We start from the raw sequence: 11,625 nt of genomic DNA on the forward strand, positions 1-11,625 counted from the left end.
CAATAACTTATGCCTCTGGTCATCTGCACACTATTTGTGGCAATCTGGCTGCTGTGTGACTTACTCCCTCTGAACTAGTTTTCTTGCATTTAGAGTGCCTTCCTCACTTTAGACTTGTGTTACTGTTGCTGATATTAAAACAATAAATTAACTATGTGAAGCACTCATAGAGTTCCTTGGGGCAAAAAAAAAAATTTTATAAGTATCAAATCACAGCATCACAGCTCATTTCTGATCTCTCATTTTCCTCCTTCATATTATGATTTCCAAGGCCTATTCCAAATGTCATCTATTCTTTTCCCAAAGCAGGAGCTTTTCAATGGCTCTCATTGTGCTGTGGAGCAAACTCTTGGTGCCATGGTTTAGGACACGTTTCAGCTGTAGGCTGTATCAGGAGAGCTTTGAAGCAGCATTTCTTTCTTCCAATAAGCATTGCAAAGTACTTACCTCTGTAGACAAATTGCTAAATGGTCTTATTAAATAAAAACCATGGAGCCAGATATCGGGGTTAACACCTGAGAGATCAGAGGAATAGGAAAAGCCACAAGCCAACCTCTCCTCACCAACTCTGCAGCTTCACAATTGAGCTACTTCCTGTATACCCACACCTATATTCCTTTCTGTTCTGTTCTCTCATTGGCTCTCACAGCCCACCTACATCACTTCCTCTTCCTGCCTAGCTCTGTCACTTCCTGTCTGTCTATACAGACCTCCAGACCTCTATGGTTAGTGCTGGGATTAAATGCATGTGTCACCACACTTGGCTCTATTCCCCAGTGTGGCCTCAAACTCACAGAGATCCAGACAGATCCCTGCCTCCCAAGTGATAGGATTAAAGGCATGTGCTACCATTGCTTGGCTTCTATGTTTACTTATAGTGGCTGTTTTTTTCCTCTAATCCTCAGATAAATTTTATTGGGAGACACAGTATATTGGGGGACACAATACATTGCCACATAACTCCTTATGACAGAGAGCAATCCCACCTTTTTCACTTGTATTTTGTCCAAATTTCTCTAATGCAAGCACTTAAAATCCCATAATCTACATTCTGTTCGTGGTAGAGCAACATGTTTTATAGTCTACTTACTCCAGGAGCAAGAACAAGTTCTACACCCAGGCTTTATTTAAAGCAGCGTGCCCAGGCTGCTGCTTCCTTTGAGTGTCATGATACAGCCTCTGCTACTCGATTTTTGGTTTAACCAACTCAGTCTTAGCATCAGCTTCCAAGTTGAGAACATCCTCAAAAGGATTCAGACACCAGTGGAAGCCTACATGAGCCCCCCGGGCCTCACCCTGGTTCCTGACATCAAGATATTCCTTGTGCCTGCATGTGGTGGTACACACCTTTAATCCTTGCCATTGGTAGGCAGAGGCAGGTGGATCTTACTAAGTTTGAGGCTAGTTTGGTATACATAGCAAGTTAGCAAGTGCCAGGACAGTCAGGGCTGCACAGTGAGACCGTGTGTGTGTGTGTGTGTGTGTGTGTGTGTGTGTGTGTGTGTGTGTGTGTAACTTGCTAAAGTACCAGATTAAAAACTCTTTTTTTTGACTCAGGGTCTCATGGAGCTCAGGCCAGCCTCAAACTCACTATGTAGTCTTAAACATACTATGTAACTGAGGATGACATTGCATTTCTTATCCTTCTGCCTCTAGAGTGCTGAGATTACAGATGCGAGCCTTCACACTCAGTTTACCTGGATCAGGGAACTGATCTCAGGGCCTTGTCTGTGCTAGACAAGCATTATACCAACTAAGTTAGATCACCAGCCCCCAACATTTATCTTCCTATTTATTTTTAAAGAAAAAACTATTTAATAATAAATTCCATACACATATGCAGACTTTTGTGTGTTGCCTGAGAAAAATGGAAGGATTAAACACAAAATGAAAATGAGCAAAAGACATTGTCTGAGGGGAGATTCTTCTTTATAATGAAAGCTGTTGTGTACCAAATGGCTTTTATGAAGTTCTTAGAGATGGAGTAATTACTGGGATTGGCTGGTAGCCCACCTCTCCTTGATTGACTCTGCAGTAGGGCAGACTGCAGTGTTCTTGTTTCTGGGTGTGTGGCAGGGGAGGGGGAACCTTTAATTTTCACCAACAAATAAAGCAAGAGGAAAGAGTTTTTATTGCCAATGCCATGTGCCCTCCAAGTAATAAGTCCAACTAGTTAATGGAGGGAGGGAGGAGACAAGCCATGACAAGTGATTCCTGGGAAGCTCGAGTCTCCTACTGGGTGTGCCAGTAAGTAGCCATTTTTTCTAGGTTTGGCAACTGCTATTAAGACTGTGGAAATCTCCCTCTTCCCTACATTTTTAAATGCTTGATATTCTGCTAGATTAGGCAATTCCAAGCTGGAGTATTGCTGAAAACATCAAAACTGTCACCATGGGAATGCACCCCACATATTTGCAGTTTTCAGATTCAATTTTGAAAACATCAGAGAAGGTGGGAAGACCCTTCTTCAGATTCAGAAAGAATGCACATCTATGTCTTACACTAGCCACTGCCTAACTGGTCATCAGTACTTCCAAGTTCTACTTTGTTGGGAGCACAAAGGTCCTTTCACCCACAGATCTCTAGGGAAACTAGGAATATTAAGCACATAGGATTGTCCTCTCAAAGGAATGGACATATAACCTGTTCTTCCATCCAGAAAGCTGGGAATTGGAGGTGATTAACAGCCTGGTGATCTGCGTTATCTGTTGGGACAGGCCATATCAAGCACCTACATCCAGTATTAGAGGTAGCTAATAATCTAAATGAACCTTACATTACCTGTACAGCCAGAGGCTCCCCCAAGCTCCCACAACCAGGACCAAATGACCTCTGCACTGTGTATGACCAAGACTATGCCAGATCCTTCCCTGGGCTCTTAAGCTAATTCTGATGGTCTATCTCCAAAACCCATCTTTTTGGAAGAAATGGCATGTACCTTGAGTTGAATTTCAATGTAACTATGCTTTCTCGTGTACCAGAGATTGTGTTATACCATGAAAAAAATTTCCCCAAATTATACTGGGTTTAAATATGCTGGCAATAAACCACCTTGTATCAGACTCCCCAAAGTTTGATCCAGGTTGACAAAGTCAATTTGAACCAAGTTTTCATTCTCACCTCTTTGTGATTCATTTTCTTTCTTGCCTACACCTTCAGGGACTCCCTCACTATATGATGTCTTAAATTCTTGTCAGGGCCTCCACTGGTCACCTAGAACTCCAGCTGACAGAGTTCCTGAGTAACACTGGACTGTTCTAGAACATCCGGTCTGTGAGAGGCTAGTGTGTTACCTTTGCATGTTAGTATTTACTCTGCACCTGGAAAGCCCAATTATTAAAGTATCCATCACCTGAGAAACTTTCATATGTCCGACAAGTGCCAGGAATTTCTGTGGTTTTATTCAGTTCTTGCTGAGAAATCCAAACTCTGAGGTGAGCAGCTTTCTCAGAGCAGTAGGACACCAGTGTTTGCGGAGACTCTCATAGCTTTCTATGCTGTCCCTGCAGCCTAGCTCTCCATGCCACATCAGGATGCTTCTCATCCTGCCACTCACAGGGCCTCGAATAGCCTGCTTCCTGCTCCTCGTCTTCCTCTGAGTGGGGCTTTTTAGCAGAAGCACAAATAACAACACCTCTGATGGCGGTGCACCAGGTTACTGAAGAGAAGGACCTTGCTGGTTTCTTATCAGAGTGACCAGTAAGCGGCAAGGAATTCTGCTGCAACAGGCACCAATTCCTTTCTCCGTAGTGAGGTGGGTGGGGACCTTCGGCAAGCCGGAAACTCCAGCCTCTGACAGAGTGTCCGTGGCCTTTCCCCGCCTGTGGATTTACCAGCCTAGCCAGTCAGTGAATAGTTTCTGAGAATCCAGAGTTCCTAGCCCAGTTAAGACAAACTGGGTGTTTATTAAGTTCCTACCATGCACTCATACTAACATTTTCTACATTAAAATATCCCCTGTAAGATTATATTTGGGTGTCCACCCAAAACTCTGCACTTTCCCACATCTGAACCCTATACACTAAAACCATGATATGGTATATTTGCTGATACCTAAATATCTGATATGTTAATAGCTATGCAGTAAAAATACTATGTACTTATAGCAGATTTTCATATCTATATATTCTATCTATATATAAGTACAAGTTTTGTGTATGTGTTATGTTTGTGTGTGTATACATTCAACATAAAAATGACAGGGTTTTTTTTTGTCTCTCTCCAATAATGTTCCACTGTGAGAAACACACATACACGTATATGCATATATGTGTTTATCCAATCATTTAAGATTCTGGGTGTGGCCTGAGTTTCATTTCTATGACACAGTGCTGTTCTAAGACACTCATTATTTCTAACCAGGATTAACCTTCCCCTAATCTGGTTCCCACTCTCTCTCCCCACCCAGAATCCACTCATAACAAATATGGTTGCCTCATTGCCTCTCTCCAACCCTTTCATAGTTCACATCACCAATAAGTTAAAGTCTTATCACACAACACAGCCATGACATGGGCCCTGTTATTCTCTTTCTCCCTGGCTTCTAATGGGTGTACCCTATTCTGTCCAGTTAGCACCTACCCTTCCCACACTCTGCTTAGAATTTGCAAAGGAAGTTCCTCATCTATCAGTAAGAAGTCTGACTCATCTTTTAACACTTCCTCCTCTCCCCACAATCAAGGAAGAATGCTGTTCTCTTTACTCTGCTCCTCTAGTGCCAGGATGTGTGTGTGTGTGTGTGTGTGTGTGTGTGTGTGTGTGTGTGTGTGTGTGTATAATATAGTATACCCTGCCTTGTATTGACCACATGCAAGGCAGCAATGGCTGTGTGGCACCTTCCCTGCTTTAGTTTTCTTCCTTGAAGCCATTGTAACAACCAAAAGATGATGGTGGATGAGGAAAAAATATAAAAGAATGATACAGTGTGAATAAGCTAGGGTAATTTTCTTTCTTTCTTTTTTCTTTTTTTTTTATTTATTTTATTTATTTATTTATTTATTTTATTTTTGGTTTTTCGAGACAGGGTTTCTCTGTTTAGCTTTGTGTCTTTCCTGGAACTCACTTGGTAGCCCAGGCTGGCCTTGAACTCACAGAGATCCGCCTGGCTCTGCCTCCTGAGAGCTGGGATTAAAGGCGTGCACCACCACCGCCTGGCGGGTAATTTTCTTGTTACCAGTTTCTGGTGTGTATTTATATTAACCTTACTTGGCCATTACTAGAGAAGTATCAGTTCTGCATACTTGGTACATAATCTCATTATATAATTTCTCCTGTGCCTTCTTTTTCCAGTGACCACTACTCATATATCACCCAGTCACCTGTCACCAAGAGACAAAGTTATAAGCCTGATGTGCTGGTACACACCTTTAACCCTAGCACTCTGGAGGCAGAAGCAGGAGGATCTCTCAGTGGTCAAGGCCAACCTGGTCTACACAGCAAGCTCCAGGACAGTCAGGAATACAGAGAGAGACCCTACCCCAGCCCCCCAAAAAGGACAAAGTCACAGATAAGGTTCCCCATTGCCCTGGTGTCTTGACAGAATTTGGGAGCAGGAACCTTGGAAGACAACCCTGTAGCCACACACTTGCTGTGGTGGCCACTAGACTTGCTCAGGAGGAAAGGAAAGGTGAGGGTTTTACTGTCACTGTTACAGAGTAGGAAGAAGGGGCCAAGAGTACAGAAAGAAGCTGTCCTCCATTAACATGCAATCACTCCTGGAATTCACACCTTAAAGCCTCTGGAAAGAAGCCTATCTTTAAGGACAGCCTTAGGCCATCACTTCCTGCCACCACATCCCCATAAGCCTCAGAGACTATGCTTCTAGCTATACCACTAAAGTATCTGCCAGGAAAATGTTTCATCAAAGAGTATCATAGAACCCAGGATCTCTGAGAATGGAAGAGGTACAGGTTGCCATCAAGTACCACCAAGGCAGAAGAGGAAGCAGTCAAAGAGATGGAGACATTAAAGACAAAGATGAAACCATTTCCTAAATTACTCATCTTCTCTCTTGGACTCCCTACCTACTCTGGGCTGGCTGGCTTCTTCAGAGTGAGTATTTCTACCCAGGAATTACTCCAGAAGATTCTAAGCTCACAGAGATTGTTCTTTGCTTCATCTTCCTTTCATTCAACCAACATTGTAGCTTACTGCCCAGGAACTCTGGTGGAGCCAACAGGATTGGAGGAAATAACCGAGCAGCGGGAGCCTTCTGATTTCTGGGGCTCCTTAGCAGAGAACTCTGCAAATGTTTCCCTGATTCCACAACAAGATTTTTTTCTACATATCTATATTATATATTTCTCAGTATGAAAAACTTCTGAACACCATCATTTTTAAACAAGAAAGAAATCTGTATCATTGCAATTATAAACATCTAATTTTTTTTATAAACATCTAATTTTTAAGACAATGATCTCTAGTATTCTAAGATTCTAGTATTTTAGAAAATTTGGATAATTGATTTTTGGTTCAAGAGAATGAAGTGTGAATGAGTAGATGAGGATTTAGGTTTGTAGCCCAGATTCCTCACAGACATTACTGACTCTAATCTGTCCCTCGGTGTTTATTGCACCTGTGTCCATGAGGACCCAGGGTACTGCTTGAGATATTGATGCCCCTTCTTGGTCTTTGACTCACACTCCAAATCAAAGGCTCTCTGGATGGCTGAAAGCATACTGTGTGTGTATTTATTTGTGTTTCCCACCCACTTCCATTTCTATTTGGAATCTATATTGCTGGTACTTTAAATGCGTGTGTAGACGTCACTGAGGAGCAGAGAGAGATGCAGTCCAGTTCCCCTCCCTGTCTTGCTTGCTGCAGAGTGAGCCTTGCAGACTTTGCAGGCCATCCTGGATAGCTAGCTATCATGCAGAGAGGGCTGTGGAGGTAAGTCACATGAAAGGCAGATAGGTTACACTAATGGCTTCTAAGGACTGGATTGCTTGGGCTTCGCCTGTGTTCGTCGTCCTGTAGCATCAAATTGAGAGTATTGTCCTATGACAGAATGCAGAAGGGTTCTTAGGCATATGGTAGAACGCAGATGGGGAGCATCTCCAAGGAAAACTAGCTCTGTTGTCCTTCTGCTTGTGCAGGGACAAGAGGGCCGGGGCTGCACTAACTATGCATGATCGGGTCAAGGACAGGACCTGTGACTCCCGTTTCTCCTCCATGCCTGAATCAGATCATCCTCTTAGAGACAGGAAATACATGTCACCACATGAAGCCCTAACACTACTCAGGGCTCTCTGGTTGCCACTGCCACTGGTGCCAACTTCTCAGTTCCCCTTGCTCTTGGTTGTCAGTTCATGAGAGCTGAGAGGAACAAAGTAGAAGAAGTGCCTCCTTTAAAGAAATCTGCCCTTTCTAAGCTCAAATATCCATTGCCCTAAGGAGAAATTTGTAACAATGCAAAAACCAAGGCTTATATAGGATTAGGCACTTAACATTTAACTTGCCCAGAAGTTCTAAAGAAGTTAGGGTCAATTGAAAACTTTAAATATTTTTAAATAATGTCATTAAGCCTAACCCACCTTAAATTGTCAGTGTTCCCCTCTTTCTAGTCAGCCTGTGGTTGTCGAGAAGACAACAGGAAGCGATGTGTAATACCACCTCCTTTGGTAATAATGAACAAACAGATCTCATGATCACCTCCTTTTGGAACACCATTATCCACAGTTATTCTTCTCTGTCAATGCTGTCTCTTCCTTATTTTGTACACTGGTATCAGATCTCAACTTGTAATCTAAGGCCAACATACGGATCACTAAGCAACACTCATGCTCTATCCATGGAAAAATGTCAGCCTTGTGCCCATGGTCAGCCACAAGGAACCCAGTGAGTTATAAGAACCCACTGACCATGTTAAAGAAAGAAAATGGACCACAGGATACCGGCACCTTTTTCTTTTTTTTTCAAATTCCCAGTAAAACAAAGAAGACTGAATAATACAGAAATGAAGCCTTTCTTTGCCTGTGTCAGAATGTTCACGGTATCGACTCAAGCACTGGTGATGCCTCTGGGGACATCATGGGGCTCGCATGTCAGCTACTTTTGAATGGTTGTGACCAAGATACCGAAGAGAACAACTTCAGGGAAGAGAGGCTTGGTTTAACGCGTGGTAACAGATTTCAATCCGTAGTCCTTGGCCCCACTGACTTCTAGGCTTGTGATGAGACAGATTGTCATGGTGGAGAATGTGGAAGAGGCTGGTGGTCATCTCATGACAGGAAGCAGACAGTGAGGAAGAGGGTCTGGAATCCAGGTATAGCCTCCAATGCCACATTTCAGTGTTCATCTAGCTAGACCCCCACCTTCTGAGGTTTCCAACACCTCCCAAATAGAAACACGTATTCAACATATGAGCCTGGGGAGAACATTCTATATGCAAGTAACTCATGTGGGAATCATCTGTGGAGGGTTACCTGGGCCTTCCTTCCCTGACAGTGGTTTCTAGCCTTGCATGCAGAAGAAAGGAATCCTTATGTATGTAGCCCATACTATCTAAACATGCTCTGTCTGGTTGCTACCTCTTGTACACCTCACGCTCTTTCTCAGCCTACTCTAAAGCTTTCTTTCTTTTCTTTTCTTTTCTTTTCCTTTAATTTCAAGGCAGGGTTTCTCTGTGTAATAGCCCTGACTGTCCTGGAACTTGCTATGTAGACCAGGCTAGCTTTAAACTCACAGAGATCATCCTGCCTCTGCCTCTTGAATACTGGGATTAAAGGCATGTACTACCATGTCCAGTTGATTTATTTTATTTTTAATTGTGCATATATGTGTGTTGAACATGTATATATCCTACCACAGGGTCAAAGAGGGCATCGGATGCCCTAGAGCTGGAATTTCATGCAGTTATGAGCCACCCAATGTGGTTACTGGGAAATGAACTCCAGTCATCTGTAAAAGGAGTATGTGCTCTTATCTGATGAGCTCTCTCCAGCCACCTACTCTTAAAATGACAGAAATGTAGGATATTCACCAAGAATCCTAGTAACTTCAGCCCCATGTCACCTTTGTTCACACATCACTATAAGGACTCACAGGGTTAATAGCAATGGTGAATCCAGGAGATAGATTCAATTACTCTCCTTAAAAAATGTGACTTGCGTATAACCATTAACTAAGTGGCTATCTAATGTCACCTGAACATTGACCCCTGTTTCAACAGGGTAAGCATGATACAAATACTTCACAGGCTTTTACTTTCTTACTCAAAGCATCAACTCCAGGCACATTTGGTACTGTTGTCTTCTGCATGGACCACTTGGCTTGCTCTTCACTACAGAAGCCTGAGGCTGGAAGGAGGAGAGTGAGAATGATGACTGCTGCCACTATTGTTGCTATTATTACCTCCTAGAGGAACCACGTGCTGTTTTTTATGTATTTTAATTTTGTTCCCTTCCCAAAGCAAGGAACTAAATCACAACTCCTGGAACTCTCCTGCCTTCAGCATTTCTAGGGCACTGGAAGACTTGTTTGAAAAGTTGGACATGAGTGTTGATTTTTAAATGTGATCCATGGTTGCTTGTCTCATATCACTCAATTCAACTAATAAACTCGTTTATTAAATAAGAATTCTGGACCTGGTGAGATAGCTCAGGAGTTGAGTGCTTACTCCAAGCACCCATGTAAAAAGCTGGGTGTGTGCTGGGCGGTGGTGGCACACGCCTTTAATCCCAGCATTTGGGAGGCAGAGCCAGGCAAATCTTTGTGAGTTCGAGTTCAGCCTGGTCTACAAAGTGAGATCCAGGACAGGCTCCAACGCTACACAGAGAAACCCTGTCTTGAACAAAACCAAAGAAAGAAAAAAGTTGGGTGTGGTCCAATACATGTCTATAACCCAAGCACTGAGAAAAGAAGAAACAGGATGATTGCTGGGGTTCACCAGCTGCCAGCCTCACTGGAAATCGTGAGTTCAGAAAGAGACCCTATCTCAGAGGAACAAGGTGAAGAGTGACAGAGGACATCACTTGATGCCTGCCTCTGACCTCTTTACCCATGTATGAATACATGTATGTGCGCACACACATACAAAACTTCTGTCCTGTTCCCAGATTTACTGCTTCACTTGAACAGCGAGGACAAAGAATAAATCATTGCTTGGTGGTTTAGTGTTTCTAACTTTAAATTAATCATCCGCCAACTCTGCTTGGCAGATGTTGTCTATTGTCTGTGCTCAGCAATATCCTACTCTGTGGTCTCAAGGACTTTCTATCTTCCTAATTCCATGATGACTTCTAGGACCACTTTATTAAATGTCTGCCCTGCTCCAGCCTATCAATGGCATGAAAGATTCTGTATTCCCATCAAGTGCCATTCATTGTATGAAGCGACTCAAACTGTCCTAACAAAATAACCATGGACTTGGCATAATAACAATTAGTTTTCCCAAAATCTGAGTATGGAAAATAAAAGATCAAAGTGTAGGTGTCTTTGGTTACTTATGGTGCTCCTTCCTGGCTCCTACCTATTTCCACATGGTTTTCTTCTATGCATGTGAGCATCTGAATGACCGTTAGTGTCCTTCTTTCCTTTTCTTAAAGGATAAAGTATGTTTATAGCCATATAATACTTTTGCTCCATTTTGTAAAACCCTAAAAGACTTAACAGTTTGTGATGGATAATCTTGCTCATCAACTTGGCATGTCTGGGAAGAAAGAACCTCAATTAAGGGATTGCCTCCGTCAGATTGACCTGTTGGCATATTTATGGGGCCATTTTCTTTTTGAGACAGGGTTTCTCTGTGTAGGTTTGGAGCCTGTCCCGGAACTCTCTCCTGTAGACCAGGCTGGCCTCAAACTCACAGAGATCCACCTGCCTCTGTCTGAGTGCTGGGATTTAAAGCGTGCGACTTATGGGGGCATTTTTTTAAATCACTAATTTATGTAGGAAAGTCCAGTCCACTGTGGGTGGTGCCATCTCTTGGCAACTGGGCATGGACTGTAAGAAAAGCTGGCTGAGCAAGTCAGAAGGAGCAAGCCTGTAAGCAACGTTCCTTCATGGTTTCTGTTTCGAGCTCTTACACAGAGTTCCTGCCTTGGCTTCCCAGATGATGGGCTGTAACTTGTGAGTTATAATGAACCTTTCCTTCCCCATGTGGCTTTTGGTCATGGTGCTTAACATAGCAGCAAAAAAAGAAAACTAGAACTGTGCTAATTAATCCAAATGGCAGAAGTTCATACTCACTGCCCCTTAGCCAAATGGTTGTCTAGTTCTTCCCTTAATATTCTCCTCACAACAAAGTTTCTAATTTGGTTTCTAAAGAATATGGTGTGGTGGTTAATATTGGTCACTAGCTTAATTGAATTGAGAGTCACCTTGGAATTAGCAAGATATAACCTCTGGTTATATCTGTGATGGTTACAATATGGCCCTAATATAGGCAACATGATAGTCTGGGCCCCTAGCAGAATAAGTGGGAAGAGAGGACAAATCCAACTGGCATAGTCATTTTCTCTGTGCTTCCTGGCCACCATGATTTCAGCTGAAACCTCTGAAACAGTGAACGGAATTAATCCTCTTTCTCTTAAGTCATGTGTGTGAGATATTTTATCACAGTGATGGAAAAATTTGAAAATCTAGAAATAGGGAAAGACTTTCCAAATCTTCAAATCCTGGTTTTTT

This window comes from Peromyscus maniculatus, chromosome 5 (genome assembly GCF_049852395.1).
Source record: "Peromyscus maniculatus bairdii isolate BWxNUB_F1_BW_parent chromosome 5, HU_Pman_BW_mat_3.1, whole genome shotgun sequence".
Classification (NCBI taxonomy): domain Eukaryota; kingdom Metazoa; phylum Chordata; class Mammalia; order Rodentia; family Cricetidae; genus Peromyscus; species Peromyscus maniculatus.